The sequence below is a fragment of the Danio rerio genome, chromosome 16 (assembly GCF_052040795.2).
Source record: "Danio rerio strain M-AB ecotype USA chromosome 16, GRCz13ab, whole genome shotgun sequence".
NCBI classification, from domain to species: domain Eukaryota; kingdom Metazoa; phylum Chordata; class Actinopteri; order Cypriniformes; family Danionidae; genus Danio; species Danio rerio.
Window position 1 is genome coordinate 12,996,790 of NC_141036.1, and position 18,257 is coordinate 13,015,046.

Below are 18,257 nucleotides of genomic sequence, written 5' to 3' on the forward strand. Positions count from 1 at the left end.
AAAAATTAAGCAGTGAACAAGTTTATATAATTATTATCTATCACAAAGTTTGTAATGTGTTGAAACATGTACTGTAACAAGCTAACAAAGTTAGCCAAACAACGCTGCTGAAAAATCCAGCTTAAACCAGGTAAGGATGGTTGGCTGGCTTTAGCTGGTCAACCAGCTTGGTTTTAGAGGTTTTTTTTGGCCATTTCCAGGCTGGTTTCCAGATGAGCAGCTAAAACCAGCTTGACCAGCCAAGCCAGATTGAGAGGCCAGCCAAAACCAGCTATGTCCAGCTTAGACCAGGCTGATCAAGTTGGTTTTAGCTGATCATTTTTTAGCCTGACCAGCTAAGGCCAGGCTGGAAATGGCTGGAACCAGCCTGGAAATGGCCAAAAAAAAAAACTTTTAAACCGGACTAGTCAACCAGCTAAAACAAGCCAACCATCCTAGGCTTGTTTAAGCTGGGTTTTTCAGCTGGGAAGCAAGCACTAAAGCCAAACAATCATGTTGTCAGCATCAGCAGAATGTTAAAGTACGCCAGCAATGTCCTAAATACGCAAGCATTGTGCTAAATAACGCAAATTCTAAAGCATGCTACCAGTATAGCCACATCAACTTGTAAATACATAATAGCAATGTGTTAAATGAGTCAAGAAGTGTGTTAAAAGTGTCGGCCATTGGTCCAGCTTGGTTTGGTGTGTTTGTCGGGTTTCACATGGCAGACCTAATGTCAGGTTAAAGGGATAGTTCATTCAAAGATTTTTAATTTCTTGTTAATTTACTCACACATGTGTCAAGATCTATCTATCTATCTATCTATCTATCTATCTATCTATCTATCTATCTATCTATCTATCTATCTGTCTGTCTGTCTGTCTGTCTGTCTGTCTGTCTGTCTGTCTGTCTGTCTGTCTGCCTGTCTGTCTGTCTGTCTGTCTGTCTGTCTGTCTGTCTGTCTGTCTTTAAACTTTTAAAACAGAAACCCGTTTCACTTTCAGGCCTTCTCAAACCTCAAATGTTTCTAGCCAAACATTTGTCTTGACAAACTGTTTTATTACTGTAAGTTATCAAAGGTCAAAATTGTATATAATTTTATTTGTATTACATTTTTATTGTTCCATGTTCATTAAGTGACTCAAATTGGTAGTTTACAAATGTCTAACATAGTTCCACTGTTTACATTGTCCATTTTATCAGGTAAAACTTTCAAGACAAGATGTCAGATTCATATATGGATATTTTTATAGATGAAAAATTAGACCATATCAGACAGATTTAGTGCTGGCATGTACATGAAAGGAACATTTCCACTGCTGTAAATAAACACTGTATGCTAACCCTGGCTCACCACCTCTACTGGGATCACAATTAGTTTGAACTGGGGGAAACCCGCAATGCCCCTGGGAAGGTCCAGTATTGACCTTTAGCTTAACTGATGCCTCCTTTAGGTCTAGTCAGCCAGTCATCGTGCAGTTGACACAACATGGCTGCATTATTTCCCAATATTCATACTCTCTTGTGAGACGATCTAACTAGGTCAACAAACTGATCCACAGAAGAGCTGATGACATTTTGACAGATGGAGGCATCGCAGGGAAGAGCCAAAGCAGAGCTAGTCCAAACCCGTGTACACAGCGACCTGACAATCTGATCGTAGAATTTCACGTGCTGCAACATGGGGAGAGGGGAGACACGGAGGGTCCTTGAGGTGACCAAAAATAAAGTACGCATACCAGGTCATGAACACTGCATAAAATCCAGACTTGTTTATTGGAGGAATGTCTCTCAAATGAATGGAACTCGCTTCAGCTTATTTCAAAGGGCAACCTGTTCGCTTTCAGGTGCACTTGTAAACCTACTGTGTTTGTGCTTTTGGACAGTACAATTGGCACAGTATCCTTTACACTGAAAAGCTGTAAGCTGGATGGCATGACAGTTTATAATAGAAAGTTTGTGGTTAGTGAAAGGTAACTGGAGATGCTTGGGAATGCCAAAGTTGTGATATTTAAGTAAGTGTAAGAATAAAATGAGTCTTTACAAATCCACGCTCTGATGTAAATATTTATTTCAGCATGGTCATAATAGCACAGTGCCACATAACTACTACTACTATGGTTATTATTTCTATTTCTGCATAAACTTAGATTGACAGTTAACATCAATTAAAATGACATGCCAGTCTCACAGAGGAGCTTATGAATGAAAAAGAAGGAATGACAGTGAATGACAGTGAAGACAGTGAAGGACAAGAGATGATCTGGCCTGGTACAGTTTTGGTTAGATTTGTGTGACATTCATCTGTGATGATCAGCTGCCTTTTCTCTTTTTGGTGTTTGATTGTTAATAAAATTGCATTGATCGCCCACTTGTTCCACTAGAATCATAAACTATAATCTCTGTACTCAGAAAAACAAGGTCAACTCTGAGAGCCCTTGCCATTGGGGTAAAAGAGCAGTGCCGTCAAAATGGCTTGGGAAGAGTCTGCCATTGTACACCAACACCAACATGTATAGTGATACTGTGCTGCAGGCATCCAGAGTTTGATTCCCAACTTGCAGACCTTCCCCAATCTCATTTTTTTACTTCCCGTCGAACTACTGTCCTGTCCTCCATCAGCCGCTTTGAATGTTTTCACTCAATTGAATCGGGGTTATCAGCTGATAGATATGGGCCAGTAGGGGCCTTCTGCTCCTACTAGTAGACTCAGAAGGCTGTTATCATCCATCCACATGGTTAATCAGCTGTACTAATAAAGAAGACTCCAGATCCAGATCTGTTTGTACATAACTGTGATGGTTGAGTTTAAGGTTGGGGTAGGAGTAGACGTTAGAGTTGAAGATCTTTGCCTAAACCCGACTGGACCCGATGGGTTCAGGTGGGTTCGGATTTAATTTCTATCATTTTAGACTGGTTCGAGTCGGGCAGGGCTTGGCTTGCGATGTAAATGAATAGTCTTTTGATACATTTTCATTCGTGTGAGAAAGTAATTAAATTGTTACAACTTTAAATTCCCTCCCTGCAAAGGTGAAACAAAAGATGACAGAGAAGTCAAAAAGAGCTAATTTTGACAGCCGTCAGGCCAGCCGCCAGTTGAGAAAGAACCTGACATTCTAGCCGCAAAGGTATTTCAGCAGTGAAAGGGTGTTCGGTGCTGCTGTTCCTCCACAAAAACACATAGCCTAATCTTGGGGAGTAAAGGGTTTTTTAAATGATAGATAAATATTAATTAAACCATAAAATCATAATGTAGACAGAGTATACAGGCTAATGTTGGCATTATTCTTTTAATATTCAGCTTCACCGTCGCCTGAAGGGCAGATTGTGAAGAGAAGTGGCGAAACAAATCCCGCAAAGCCTTTATCTTAATTTTGGTATTGCCAAATACCCGTCATAATTTAGATTTTATTTTCTTTAATTTGTTAGGAAAGACTTACTTTTATTGATGTTTTGGTCAATTTAAAGGCTAAATGTATGTACCCAGGCCCATGTACCCTGAGATGTACAATGTTACAGAGGACTTGTTTTATTTCTTTGTTCCAACTTCCAAGTGGCCTATAGTCTGTTTGTTACTTAATTATATCGGGCTATAAACGGGTTCAGGCTTTATAAAGCTGTTAATTAAAATGTATCTGTGAGGCTCTGGCTGAATTCTGTCTGGCTTGGGCCCCATCAAGCCTAATTTTTATGGCCGATTACAGCTCTAGTAGACGTTAATAAAATACAATTAATGGGAAATTTAATAAATAATATAAATAATTCTCGGACATCTTCATGATGCAATGGATAGCATGATCGCCTCACAGCAAGAAGGTCACTGGTAAGAGCCTTTGCTAGGTCAGTTGGCATTTCTCTGCGGAGTTTGCATGTTCTCCCCGTTTTGCCGTGGGCTTCCTCCAGGTGCTCCGGTTTCCCCCACAAATCCCTCAACATGTGGTATAGGTGAATTGGGTAGGCTAAATTGTCTGTAGTGTATGAGTGTGAATGGGTGTTTCCCAGTGAAGGGTTGCAGCTGGAAGGGCATCAGCGACATAAAACATATGCTGCATAAGTTGGCGGTTCATTCTGCTGTGGCAACCCCAGATCAATAAAGCGATTTGATAAAAAGAAAATGAATGAATAAATTAACGGGCATAAAAGTAGAGAAACACATGTTGTGGCAATCACCTTTCCCTGACCTTAACCCTATTGAGAAACTTTTAAACCTCCTCAGTCAAAACATACATGAAAGTGGGAGGCTAATTAGCATCAAAATCCCCTATCTGGGAGGCTATTCTGACATCCTGCAAAGAAATTCAAGCTATAGAAAGTATCCAAAAATACACAAGTTCAATAGATGCATGAATTTTGAAGGTGATATCAAAGAAGAGGTCCTATATTAACATGCCACATGCCCTGTTAGGATTTTTTTTGATTGAAATGGCTTTTGTTTTCAGTAAATTTGTAAATCAACTAACTACAATGTTCAACCTATAAATGTTTTCAAACTCTGTCGTATATCATCATTTGGAACAGTATTTTCAAATAAATACTTTAAGCATTGGTTTTGAATTATACTAATGGTTGATGATGACTTAAAATTACATTATCTGTCATTTGAATCAACTTATTAGGAAAATAGGAGAAATATCTACAATTTGCAAACCATTTCTTGTTGTCTTTTTTTGTATTTTGAGTAAGTCACTAAATAATTAATTGTCAGTTCAAAACGGAATCAATACTGTCGTGTAGCTTGCATTTGGTTAAAAAAAATAACTTATTTAACTTGAATGTAAAACATTCTGATTCTAATTTTGATCCCTGGAAACACTGGCATTTGACATTTTCTGATTGCAATCTGCTGATATTGTTAAGAAGAATCAGTCTTCTCTGCTGTAAATGTAAACCATCAGTTTCAAATGTTGACTGCAATTGATCACGATAAGCCAGTTCGTATATTGATATGTTTGCCCGATGTAATCATTATCCCTGCGTTCTGCTGAGGTTTGTAGAAGGTTCTGCTGAACACATTGCTGTCCTTGGCTCTGCTCATGCACTCCAGCTCTTTTTCTGTCATTCTCATGATCCATTGCACTCTATCTGTCTCCCAGCACTCATCAGTTGTTGTGTCCTTCCATCCAGCTGTCCCCTGCAGAGTCTATCCCTGTCCGCTGGAATTTAGTGCCCCTTAAATCTGTTTATAACATTGCGCACGTTTGTTTTATGCCTGAGATTGACTTTTACTAGCTGCAAAATGATTGGGACAAATAAAAAAACAATTAATATTAATTTCATGTGCACATACATATGAATGAATATCAACTGGATACCTGTGTTGATTGACAGGACTCCTAGATGGTGGAGCTCAGATACAGGTTTATTTTTATAAAGGATACAAAAATTATCTTGAATTATTCCTCATTCTGAATTAAAGAGAACTTTGGTGCTAATTTATTGCATTCATTAAAACATTGAAAAAGATTTTATGTGGGTTCAAGAAGACACGGAGAATAAGCAAACTCCATACAGAAAGGCTTCCTGGTCCAGTCGGAACTCAAACCACCGACCTTCTTAGTGTAAGGCAACCATGCTAACTACTTAGCCAGCATACCTCCACATTGAGATTATATGAAGCTGAACAAATAATCTGTGCAAGATTATTACTTACAACATTACCGTTATAATCCACAGCCTCTGCAAACAGTTTTGAGGATGTTCTTGATTGTCTGGATTGGCAAGTGTATGTGCTGTTGCATTGGTGGGATTCAGTTGTTTTAAAATTTTTCTGTGAATTTTAAGTAAAAGATTTTGCTGAATCATGATTTATTTGTGAAGTCAATTTGATTGCAGACCCACCTTGTGTTACCATCGATCAGAAGTTGGAGCATTTGAATGCATGAATCAAAAAGGTGGGACAGAGGAAGTGGCACGATGATGTGAACAATACAGAATCAAGCACTGAAAAGCATTGCAAGACATAAAAAGGGTTTATGGGAAGACCAAACTTAAGTACAAACACCAAGAAGGATGGACTGTCAATGATTTTGGTCAAACAAATTTTTCAACATGAGCATAAATCTGAGACTGACAAGAGAACAAAGCAGAGAAAGCAAAAGTCCAAGCAATGGACGAGAAATTGCATAAGGATAAGGAAAGACTATTAATTAAAAATGACAGTCTGCTGAATTTGCTCTCCAAACAAATGGAAACTATGGGCCCTATTATAATATATAGTCTTTTGGTACTTTTAGCTCGGCGCAAGGGTCATTTTGAGGTGTTGCGCCACACTGTTTAAATAGCAAATGCATTTGCGCTCAAATGTGCGCCCATAGGTGTTCTGGTCTAAAAAAGCAGGCGTGTTTTGGCGCGTTGCTATTTTGAGAAACTGTAAATAGTCTGATCTTTAGACCAGAACAAAGTCAGTCTCTTGTCTGGCTTACACACTACAAACAAGATGCAGAGCAATACGCAAATATCTTTACATATGAAAAATATATATAATATCTTAAGGATATATATATATATATATATATATATATATATATATATATATATATATATATATATATATATATATATATATATTTTTTTTTTTAAGGATATATACAGGATATAAATATAAATGATTAAAATATTACAAAACATATTAATTTCTAGCCTACATGAAGATTTAAAAACCACTGCCTTACTTTCTTCATCTCGGGAGGCTTTTTCAGTTCATTCAATTTGCTTTTGTAAAATGTTATTATTATTAGCAGTATTATTTATTATATCCATATTTATGTTTGTTTTATTAAAAACAAGCTTAGATTTGTCCACCTGTCGAATTTCAGACCATATTGGGCATGGCAGGTGTATTTCGAAATAACTCAGTATTTTGACCACACTTGGTTATTATTGTTCATTTATTCGTTTGCTAGAAATTAGAACTGAATTTAGAAATAGTTTTGAAACAAATCTTTGCGCTTAACAAACGCAATTAATTATTTATAGGCTAATTGATGTCTGTGCGTAAAGGTTTCCCTATCCACGAGAGCAAAAGCGAAAGTGAACTTACTTTACGTCAAAATGCGCTTATGGCGCGACGCAGCTGGCTCTTAAAGGGTATGGGAGGTGAGACTCTAATTGGTTTATTCTCAAAACACACCTATAACTCATTAAGAAAATAAACTCAACCCTTTTAGACCATGCGCTATGGCGCAAAGCGGATTTTGCCGTCCTTAAATTAGCAAAAATGCGTTCTGACACGCCCTGAAAGCGTTTGCGCCCTGTGTTTTGCGCTCTGCTCTGGACCGTCAAAATAGAGCCTAAAATTTTCTTGCAGCTTTGTTTACAGCGAGACTGGACTTCTCATGAACACCTGTGTTCATGACTCTGGGAACTTAAAGATTAGACTAGTTCCTGTAATTGTGAAAAACAGAAGGACAAATGTTGAAATTCTCATTTAGGAGGAGTGGAGAAAGGAAAGAGACAAAGTCGCAGAATTAAAATTAATGCTCAAGAAAAATGTTCCATACAGGACATATTATCTAGCTTCTCAAAAGAATTGCCTGATTTGTATAAACAACCATGGAGGGTTTGACAGTTTCTTCAACGTCTGTAGAAAATCTACAATTTTTCTAAAGTCAACGAAAAGGCACATTCAGTGTAAACTGCCCCTAATTCTGTCATGATTTAACTGATGATTAAAAGTTGTGTGGTCTTTTAAATGCAAATGAGTATTTGAATGAGGCATTAAGCAAATGGTACACAGGAATGTGTGACCCAAGCATAAGAATCGTGATCCTCTGATTAGCTTACTAATTATTTGTATTAAACTCATATACTTAATGCTTTTTATTTGTATTTTTTGTGCAACGCAATCTCACGGCAATTCGTATCTTTTTGATTTAGTGGCTAATTCGTATGAATTTGTACGATCTAATTCGCACAATTTAGTACAACTTGCTCATCCCCCAATGATGGTTGGGTTTAGGGGCTGGGTTAGGTGCCACACCTCCTTTTTAAAATTGTACAATTTTGTACGACTGAACTCATACGAATTCGTACAAATTAGCCACTAAACTGGCAAAATACTTACGTTTTCTCGTGAGATCAGGTTGTATTATGTGCACGCTAATATACTGGTAAGCCACCCAGAGACAAAAACATCAGAATTTAACAATACACATCATCGTAAGACCCAATTACTTTTTATCTCACATTTTTTATTCACAAATTTAGGTTTATACCTCAAGTCACTTTTTTAAATTGACAGTTTTATTCACAATTAGATGATGTTAAGTCAAAACTGGAAGCTTACATCTCACACTTCTATGTTTCTTTTTCTACTACAAATTTAATGAATAAATGTCATTTGAACATTTGAGAGAAGCCAGTTGGGATGACTCGGGCATGTTTCAGATGCCTCCTGGATGCCTATCTGTGAAGCAGTTCCAGGCTTGAGTAGGCCCCGGGGAAGACCAAGGACTCTCAGCTTGCCTGTGAATGCCTTGGGATGCCCCGGAGAGAGCTAGAGAAAGTCTCTAGCAAGAGGGAAGATGGCTTAGACTGCTGCTCTATGATACAGCCTCAGTAAATGATTGGAAATTCAATTGAATTCATCTTTATTTCTATAACTTTTTCAATGTAGATAGTGTCAAAGCAGCTTAACATAGAAGTAAATTTAAACTTTAGAGTTGAAGTTTAGTTCAGTTCAGTTTAATTTTCACTGCTGAAAGTCCAAACAGGAAGAGGAAATCCATTGATGCACAGCTCCACATGTCCCAAGCCAAGCAAGTCAGTGGCAACAGTGGAGAGGAACAAACTTCTCCAATTGACGAAAGTGAAGGAAAAAACCTAGAAAGAAACCAGCCTCAGTTGGGCACGACCATTTCTCATCTGACCAAACTTCTTGTGCAGAGCTGTAGTCTATGTGCCGGAGGTTGGAGGATGCCAGACGTCATGGAGAAGCTGCAGGTGTGAGTAAGGCATCGGGGGGTGTTCAGGCTGGCCCACAAGATCAATGCAGAGACTCGTCTGTCACTGAGTTCTCCCCTCCTTCATGACCGCCACAGCATCTGCTCAAAGTACGGCCTGGTCCAGGGTTATGGAGACCTCTAAAGTCCTCTAAGTGGATGGATTGATGTCATTCTTACACAGCCACAGTTTTTCTGTGTGTAAATTGTCTCTTTTATATTGTTACATGTATAAATCTTTTACATTTATTTTGGACTGCATTTAATAGAAAACATTTATCACCAGCCAAGAAGTGTAAACACTTACCATGACAATATATATATATGTACTCCTATTAGATTATGTTGACAAATTGATGGTTATTTGAAAGAGAGTAATATCAGGTCTCTTTATACCTGACATCATGTGTGAACAGCTTTTTCGATGCCCTAAAACAAATCAACAAGAAAAACACAAAAAAGTGAGTTTAATATTTTTTTAAAACACTAAAGCATATTTATTTCACATATAATACTACTATATTGCAATTTGTAGTACAATAAATCAAGAGCAACACTATGTTTACATGGACACCAGTAATCAAATTATTTGCCTTAATCTGAAAAGACAATAATATGATTAAGGTGTTTACATGAGTTGCTTTGTGAATGCTCCTCTCATGATAATGTTTAACAGTTATAGCTCATAGTTCAATTAACATAATCGATTTCTATATTTCTTCTGGAGTTTCATGTCATTTCGAGAGATTCGTTTTTAATTTTGTCGACTGCAGTTTGGCACTTTCTCTTTCATTCAGGAACATTTCATACATGCCCCCTATGACAAACGAGATATTCGATACGAGTATGAACTGCTGGAAGAGTGTTGTTTAAATGGAATTTGATACTGCATGCCGCATGGGAAAATAAACCTCCGCATTTCGCGATGTAGGTATTTGTGATCCTTCACTGATAAGTAGATGCAGAGATAGTGTCCAACAGCTGTGTCTGAATAAACATTTATCACAAAATATGCTGAAAATCTTACATGACAGTAATAGTTTGATTGTGGTGTTCAAATGTCTGTACTGCACTTCAACAATACAACTAAAACCGGCATACTCTACATGTCTTACTTCGATTTGTTTAGTTCAATTATGACCTTAATTAAAATAAATTAATCAAAAATCGCTATTTACATAGTAGACTCTTAATCAGAGTATTGTCTTAATCAGGGGCGTTGCTAGGGTCGAAAGGTATAAGGGGCTTAGCCCCAAACCTCATACCTCTTGAGCCCCTTATCTCCTCCTGATTTTCAGTTTGTTTGTTTTTTTGAAAATGTCATTTTCTGCATGTCTTTAAATCTGAAAATATGATTTATATTATAGTGTGAGTTGTTATCCAATGTGAGACAAAGCTACAAACATGTTCATTTGGACACAGTGATTAACTGAGGTGTAGTTTTGTCACAAGACCGGAATTTCTAAATTCAACACCTCCCAAATACTGATATTCAATAGGCCACTATTTTTGATATAATAACATGTATCAAAAATAGTACAAACAATAAAAATAAAGATCTAAATGCAAGAAATAAGTTTACTTCAAATGTCTTTAGAGGGAGATTTATTTTAAAATTTTCCTCAAAATAGGTTAATGTGGGCATTGTAGCACTTTAAATACATGCAATGCCTGTTCAATGCCTCACAAGAAGTAGTAGAACTGTAACGCTGGGGAGTGACGGCAACAACAGAAGTTTGGATCCACGTGCAGGTTTATTAGAATTGTCAGGTAAGCAGTGGTCAATACCGGCAAACAGATGTATGAGGGCAATTCAGAGTCGAAGTCAAAACAACAGGCAGTTGGTCAGAGGCAGGCAGCAAACAGCATTATATAAATAAACAAGGCAAAGGATCAAAAACACGGCAAAGACAGACAAAGGAAACGCGTTGTAATGTCACTGTGACAGATAACAAGACTCGGCAATGTGAATGAGTGTGTGCGCTGCTTAAATACTGTGTGTAATCAGTCTTGAGGCAGGATCAGCTATGGGAGTCTAATCAGTGGAGACTTGGAGCAGGTGTGTGTGTGTGTGTGTGTGTGTGTGTGTGTGTGTGTGTGTGTGTGTGTGGCATGACTGAATATGTAGTTTATCAGCAGATTTGTAGTCCTAAGTGTGTGTGTGTGTGTGTGTGTGTGTGTGTGTGTGTGTGTGTGTGTGTGTGTTTACCAGCGACATCTGGTGGTTGTTCGCTGGTGAACATGATGAAGAACATGACAAGAACATCCTGGTTGTCATGGTGAACATGACAAGAACATCCCAGGAAATCCCTAATATGGATAAAGTATAGGTATTTTCATATGAATAAAGTCGATTTATAATTCGGTGCTAACTGATATAGCATGTTATAATAGAAGCTATAAATTAATAAGCTAGATGCATTAACTCACTGTGATTTAACTATTACAGAAACAGATGTGCCTTGCTATATCATGTCTAGATAAATGTCTAGGTATCTATATCATATGTAGAAAGCTAGTACAGTTGACGTTTTTTCTGACTAATTTTCATGTATTTACATTGATATGATGCACATTTGATCGATTAGTTATTTTATTTCACCAAAACTGCAAACATTTTATACTGTGAAAACAAATATTAGGCTTCGTCAGTAGTTAGAACTTTTCAGTTTCGCGAAACAGTTGTATTATTACCTCATCAGCTTCAGCTCCTAAAAATAATGAACGAATTATGATGACGAGATTTTTTTAACATCATGTGACAACAGTGCCACTGCCACCTGCCGGTAGAAACAGGTACTGCTGAATAGCTGACTATTTAATTACATGACACAAACGCTGCGTTAAATGGAGCGCGTGATGTATGTGGTAATTTAAAGGACTTCAATAACAAAATAAATGTTATACAACCAAGTTCAACATAATCCAAAAGATCAGGGGCTTTTGACAATACATCAGAGGCTTAAGACCTCAACCCCCCCCCCCCCCCCCTTTTTTTTTTTCAACGCCAATGGTCTTAATCATATTAAAATCGGATTATTGGTGTCAATGTTGATGTTGTGCATCTAAAAACTGTGTTTCTTCATTTGCATGAATCTGAAGATGCAAAGCGACACTGAAGCACACACATTGTTTTTTTTAATTCATATAACAACAACACATCAATTGCAAAGATTCAAAGAGATGGAGAGAGCAATGAGGTGACCCTCATCGAGCCTCATATTGCATCAGTCAAACATGTTTTGGCTTTGGGCTGTGAATGAAATCAATGGCTTGTACTGAACCGGAGAAGCAGGACAGATCGCAGTGTTTCATGAGAGAGATGAATAGGTGGTGTGAGGGAAAGACAAGAAGGCACAGAACATGCAGGGAGAGAGATACAGGGAGCAAACAGGGGACAGAGAAAGGTGCTGATGTGTTCGACAGTCTAAATAGATGGACCTGCGGCTATTTATAATGCCATCTGCAGAAGGGCTCACATAGGCCTCATAGTGAAGTCCAGAGCTGATACAGTGGACTTTAGGGATTCAGTGAGCGGTCAAAGGAAGACTTAGCGATGGACTTATAAGAACACTAAAACATATACATAACACGATGGATAACTGAATGCAAGCTGCAGACTAGTTTCCATGGCAGCATTTTAAATGATAATAATAACTGTAACGAATGCATAGATTATTTGTGTTTATACTATCAAAAGCCCCTTTCACACAGTGATACCGGTAAATATCTGGAAAATTTCCGGAACAACTTTACCGGTAAATAAAAAAAAAGCGCTGTTCACACAGGCGAGGACGTTACGGAATTTTTCCAGAAAAGACCGTTCACACATCCATTCCAAAATACCGGTAAATTCTGACATCATTCACCACAAATGAGCTTTAAAAGGCTGCGCTTGTATTTGTAAACATTTGACTACATTAAAAACTCTGTGGATGATCAGTATTGTGAGCAACTTCGATGAAAACATATGGAGGATCACTTTCGTATGTCGAGATGTACATAATATGTGTGTGCTGGCGTTCATGGGCTGTTTCACGGGCAAACGCAAAGCTTGAAGGTAAACAAACAGCGGCTTATCATAAGCATCTTATCGATGATTATTTACACAGTTGGCATTAAGAAGAACATGTAAACGTTATCTGACTAATTTCTAGCAGCTAAATGCATCTAGAAAAATATTCAAAGGTATTATTCTCATAAACTGTGCGGACGTGAATGCGTCTGACTGTTCTGATTGGCTAAAGTAGACGTCTCTCATCAGCACGTTCTAGACGTGCACGCGCTCTTTCTGGCAATATTCCTTCTGCATTCACACAGCGCAGCATTCCGGCAAATTACCGGCAATGTTATAACTTCTCTTTCCGGAAAATAGCCAGAACGAATTTACCGGTATTTTCAAAAAGGACCTGTTCACACATACAACCTTTGCGGAAAATTGCCGGTAATTTTCCGGAAAGGTCTGTATGTATGAAAGGGGCTAATGTCCCTTTAAGGCAAGTCATTTTATTCGGCGGCCATCTTTGAAAAGTCTCTCAGGCAGTATGCTTAGGCATTCTGTCTGAATGGGGAAACATCAAATTCTCCAAAACTGTTTGCCTAACTTACGATTACATGACATATTTGGAATCACCAACTAAATTAAACCACAACTTTCTCATAAGTTTAGTTTCTAAACGTCTGAATTAATCAAAATCTGCATATTGTATTCTTTGCCTGAGCCAATGTGCATGCACACTCAAATGGAATAAGATGACGACACCAACTTTATTCATGGCCGTTCTACACATTATCATCCTCTGGATAATGATTGTCTGATTGTGCTGGTCTTCTAAAGTCATTCACAACTTGGTCTTGATGGTGAATCTCGTCCGGAAATTACAGCAACTCTTTGTCTGTGGGCATTTGAGTAATTGTTGTCATGTGATGTGCGTTTGACAGGCTGGACTGTACCTCACATAAAATTCAAACCAATTATCAGACCAAAAAACTTTTGTTTTCAAGTGCACTTGGTTCATTTAAAAGTAAAGATTTCAAGCTTTATCTGGATATATTTCTTATGTCTGTGGAGCAATTATTCGCTGAGATTCCAGTGTGTTTGTTGACCACCCAACTGTCGTAAAACCATACGTCTGGTCTGAGCTTCTCCATCAGTCTATAGCGATTGATGATTGAGGCGGGGCTTCATTCACCATATTGACCGTTACACTTTTCCCTATTCAAAATTATACGGGTGACATGTCTTGTGTAGTCTATAGTCTTTGCTACTACAGACTGTTCGATGCTTGATTCTGATTGGCTGATAAACATTCTAAGTTGTGCATTTTTTTTTTCTTCAGATAAACAGACAGCTAAAGTAGTTTTAAGAGGATCTTGGCATCCATTACATTTCCATTTCACTATGCCAAATGTTTTAAGTTACACATGAAATAAAGTTGCGGAGACTTTTGTTTTAGTTTGTCGATACTTTCAATTTTGAGTAGGGGGCATGGCTTTCTTTTTGCACTTCATTCCCTTGTAGCAAACTAACGGTTAGACGTAACTGTGCGTTAGCAAAATAACCATTTTCATAAATCTAAACAAAATTTTGATTTCTCACATATTTTGTTATTTCACATCTAACAAAAGTAAAAAATATATTTATATAATATATAAATAAACAAATAAAAAAAACACTTTAAATTGGATGCATTATTAACTAGTCTTACACAGAGGAGCTGTTTGATGGCAAAAAACTTGAGAATTGTCTTATAATACAACATCTGAACAGCGTTTATGATTATCGATCAAAAAATGTTGAATCAAGAACTCTTTTTGGCCACATTCCTATTCTTACTGCCATCTATCACTTAAAATTTGAAATGATGTACTGCTTTCTTAGGCCCAACTGTAATGTCATTCAGAATTTTACCTCAAAACATCATACTTCAGAAGTTACCGCCTATTGTCTGTTCAGTTTTGACCCTTCTCATCATAAGACAATGTTTAAATTGTCATGTTAGACTGTAAACTCACCCACTGGTGTGATTGGCTAACAGTTTGGCATATTTTCACTGCTTTGCTTCTAAGATTAGGTCCCAAAGTTCAGAAGGGCAGCTGTGTGCCTACTGATGTGAACTAGTACATGTTCAGAATGCATGACAGCCTACATCCATCATAGATGGACATTTCTTGGATTTACATTAAAAAAACATTTAAAGTATATTAAAAAAATGCAATAACCAACAAAGCAACAACCACAGATTCAATACAATCAGCATTCTGTATAAATCATCTTGTATTTTCTTTCTGAGAATTCTGCACCGAATTAGGCCTTGATTGTAGACTAATTGGTTGTGCAAATGTATTGAACAAAGGAGCAAGTTCTTCCTTACACGGCCATATCCACTCTTTCCTATTGTTGGGATCAGAAGGAAGGCAAAGCATAGACTTCCAGCAAGCATTTTTTTGTTTTTAAAAGAAGGCTAATAGATGTCTGACATCTAAACATCATCGTCTTTGCTAAAACAAAGCAAAATTTGGGCTGTCGGTGAAAATCTAATAGACATCTAAGAATAGACCAAAACTATACAAGTCATTAAATAAACAGAAATGAATGATCACACATGTAAAGTCTGTCTAATCTGTGGAGTAATTTAAAAAAAAAAAATAACAATAAGCACTAGCATAATGGACATTTAGAATTTAGTTTTCATATGGACTTTAAATATCAAGATTAAGTACTTGCACTGCAAAAGTGGAGAATGTTGAACACTTCATGTTTTCAAAGCTAAAAATATTGTGGCTGAAGTCGTCAAACTGACGCCAACAGAGAAGTACCACCACTCCAAATGCAGAAGCAAACGGTCAGAACCGGTTCACCTAAAGAAAACAATGTGTGCTAGTAAAATTAGCATTGTACCTTTTGATTTGATTCATTAATATATTATCCTTTGGCTTAGTCCCTTTATTCATAAAGGTCGCCAAAATGGCACAAACCGCCGAATCTAACATATGTTTTACACAGCTGATGCCCTTCCAGCTGCAACCCAGTACTGGCAAACATCCATACACAATCATACAGTTCGTCCAATTTTGTTTATTCAATTCACCTATAGCGCATGTCCTTGGATTGTGCGGGGAACCGGAGGACGTGAAAGTGAAATGCGAGCACAGGGAGAACATGCAAACTCTATACAGAAATGCCAGCTGACCCAACAAGGACTGGAACCAGTGACCTACTTGTTATGTGGCGACAGTGCTAACCACTGAGCCCCCATGTCACTGACATTTCGATTTTACATGGACTATAAGAACAAAATCCTTAATTTTATCAGTTTTTTTTTTTAATAATTAATTATAATGAACAAATAGAATGCAAACAAATTGATATCCTCACCAATACCTCTCTTCACTCTTTCAGGCGACCCATGCAGTTTCCACAACACCACTGCTACCAAGTAAGGGTACTATTGGCAGTACAAACAAAAACCTGATCTGCCTGAAGCACAGTGTTCAGAACTGCTCAGTGGAGATGAGGCATATACTGTTCGTGTAACTGTATAAAGTATCATTTGGGATGCTCCAAATTAGCACTGCACAGGGTCTTTTTTCATTCCTCTTAAGTTGCTTTGGAAGAAAGCAAACAGTATGGATATGTTAAATATAAATGTAACTAAATGATATGAATGTTTTGATTATTTCATAAATTAATTGAACATTTTTAAGATTCTGTCAATCGCTAGATGTGTTAACCTGTATTTTTTTTTTTCACAAACCCTGATTTGGGAAATTTGAATGTAATGTTAACTGCACTTCAGGCTGTTGATAGCAAAGAATGGAAAACATTATTATTATTAATAATGTCACGGCGGTGGTGCAGTGGGTAGCACGTTTTCCTCACAGCAAGAAGGTCGCTGGGTCAAGCCTCGGCTGGGTCAATTGCCATTTCTGTGTGGTGCTCCGGTTTCCCCCACAAGTCCTTAGACATGTGGTAATTGAGTAGGCTAAATTGTACCTAGTAGAGGTCTGTATTCCCGTAGGACCTGACCAGATTTCTTGCGGCGTGGGAATAAATTTCTGAATAAAGCACAGGAGCGGTCGGTAACTGGTGTAATTTGAAGGGGAGCGGGCGGTCTAACAATATCGCTCCCGACTCCCAAGCGAGCGAGCATGCATATGTATGTGTGTGAATGAGAGAGAGTGATGCTGTGTTTAGCTTGATTGTTGCAGTCTATGTGTGTGTGAATGCCACGCCTCCTTTTTAAAATCGCACATTTTCATACGACTGAACTCGTACAAATTCGGAAGAATTAGCCACTAAACTGACAAAGCGTAAAATACTTACGTTTCCTCGTCAGATCAGGCTGGTGTGTGTGAAAATGAGAGACAGATTGGTGCTGTTTATGTGTGTGTGTGTATGTGTGTGAATGAGAGAGAGAGTGATGCTGTCTGTGTGTAACTTGCTTGGTGTTGTGTGTCTATGTGTCTATCCCCCGTTATTGGGATCAGGCATGGCTGGTGGAAAGCGGGGCGGGTCGGGCTGTGTGACAACAAATGCTGAATGTAAGTGGTAGCGGTCAGGTTGGGACTAAAACTTGACGGGAGCGGGATTAAAAATTGAGTCCCGCACAGATCTCTAGACTGTAGTGTATGTGTGTGAATGAGTTTGTATGGGTTTTTCCCAATGATGGGTTGTGGCTGGAAGGGCATAAAAGTGGAAGACTGGAAGGGCTGTGTAAAACATGTGCTGGATAAGTTGGTGGTTCATTCCGCTGTGGCGACCCCAGACTAATAAAGGGACTAAGCCGAAAAGAAAATGAATAAATGAATGAATATTAATATTACTATATATCTAAATAATTCAGATTCAAAGTATTCCGATATTCCGAAGTAATCCGATTACTGTTTAATAAATTACATTTAGCTAAAATCAGTTTTTATTTGTATTTCTGTACAATTTGTACATAATCCACCCAGCACGGGTTGTAAAAAGGACAAGGTGGTCTTGATAGTGTGGACAGCTGGAAAGTTGGAGTGAGCCACACATATCTGAACTGATCCACCGAATCCCAGAACAACACTAACCTGACACCCGTCCCGTTGTACCTGTGTTTGTTTAACATTTTCACTGCTCTTGTCCTATTTAGAGCAGAACAGAGCTGCTGCCAATATATCTGGTCTGATCTGGCAATCTGGAGTGTTATAATGCATGAGTCAGTATACTGTAGCCTGTCAACAAATGCTGATGTGTGCAAAAGGCCATCTCAACTTTTAAGCGCAACCTGAACAGTGCATCAACAGACTGAAGGGAGTAAACCTGTCAACAAAACAACGTTTATTCAAATGTGCACAGAC